General features: G+C 30.8%; 1 long non-coding RNA gene across 1 annotated transcript in view; it reads left to right on the forward strand.

The window, feature by feature from the left end:
* The window catches only part of LOC111089821, a 1675-nt gene extending 191 nt beyond the window's left edge, over positions 1-1484 (forward strand). The window contains exon 2 of the long non-coding RNA XR_002613997.1: positions 479-1484. This is a non-coding gene — a long non-coding RNA (uncharacterized LOC111089821). The remainder of the gene's footprint in view (positions 1-478) is intronic.
* The last annotated feature ends 209 nt before the right edge of the window (positions 1485-1693 follow it).

A 1693-nucleotide genomic window follows, 5' to 3' on the forward strand; every position in this document is an offset into this window, starting at 1 on the left:
TACATGAAAGAATACACACTGGGGTGAAACCTTACAGTTGTACAGTGTGTGAAAAACAGTTTAGAGATAAGTATTATTTAAAAATTCATGAAAGAATACATAGTGAGGAGAACCTTACAGTTGTATAGTGTGTGAAAAACGGTTTAGTGAAAAGTATCGTTTAAGAGAACATGAAAAAATACATAGTGGGGAGAAACCTTACTGTTGTACAATGTGTGGAAAACTGTTTGGAAGGGAGGATTATTTAAAAATACATGAAAGAATACACACTGGGGTGAAACCTTACAGTTGTACAGTGTGTGAAAAACAGTTTGGAGATAAGTATTATTTAAAAATTCATGAAAGAGTACATAGTAAGGAGAAACCTTACAGTTGTAAAGTGTGTGGAAAACAGTTCAGATGGAAGAGTCGATTAAAAATACATGAAAGAATACACACTGGGAAGAAACCTTATAGTTGTACAGTGTGTGAAAAACAGTGAATTAAAAATACATGAAAGAAAACACACTGGGAAGAAACCTTATAGTTGTACAGTGTGTGAAAAACAGTTTGCAACAAAGTATAGCTTAAAAATACACACTGGAGTGAAACCTTACAGTTGTATAGTGTGTGAAAAACGGTTTTGTGAAAATTATCATTTAAAAGAACATGGAAGATTACATAGTGGGGAGAAACCTTACAGTTGTACAGTGTGTAGAAAACAGTTTAGACTGAAGAAGCAATTAAAAGTACATGAAAGAATACACAGTGGGGAGAAACATTACAACTGTACAGATTGCACAAACAGTTTGTAACAAAGAGTGCTTTAAAAATACATGAAAGTACACACACTGAGGAAAAACTGTATTATCTGCTTGGGAAAAAAGGAGAATCCTTATAGTTGTACAATGTGTGAAAAAGACTGAATAAAGTAGTTCCTTAACATATGAATGTATACAAAATTAATAGAAACCCTGAAGTTGTGAGTTTTGTAGAAAGCTATTTCATAATAACTCTTAACTTAACAAAACATGAAGGGAATATATACTGGGGTGAGACCTTACAGTTGTGTAGTACGTAATAAAGAGTTTAGAAGAAATAGTGTTTTAAAATATCATAAAGGAATACATACTGTAGAGATAACTTACAGTTTTTCAGTTTATTGAAAAAGTTTGCAACAAAAGATAGATTAAAAATACTTGATAGAAAACATACTGTTGTCTTGTGTGTTGTGAATAACTTATAACAAACAGTAACTACTATTGAATGTGGTAGTTGTTTATAAGTTGTTGAACCACAAGAGACAGGATTAAAGTGTACAGATCTATCTTTGGTGTGTTTTTGATGTCTGTAATTTGGAATTATTCTGTGTTAGTGTTGATAACAACAGAAAATTTAACAAATCATTAGAACCAGTATCTGTATATTAATATTCCAGTACATACTGAGAATGTGCTGCTATGATTGATTTTCATGGATTTGAATAAACACTTACAGACTTCTGGGACTTGATTGACTCCAAACCTCCAGTCTCATGATATTTTATGTTGAAGAAAGTAGTGATTGAATTTGTACTGAGATTATTCTGTTCTAAGCACGATAAAAAATAAATAAAATATTGATAAACAGTTTTATTTTGTCTAAATATTGACATTTCCAGAAATTTAAATTCTATAGTCACATTTTGAAAAGGAACTTTAAAATATTGATGTCA

This window comes from Limulus polyphemus, unplaced genomic scaffold, assembly GCF_000517525.1.
Source record: "Limulus polyphemus unplaced genomic scaffold, Limulus_polyphemus-2.1.2 Scaffold7484, whole genome shotgun sequence".
NCBI lineage: Eukaryota > Metazoa > Arthropoda > Merostomata > Xiphosura > Limulidae > Limulus > Limulus polyphemus.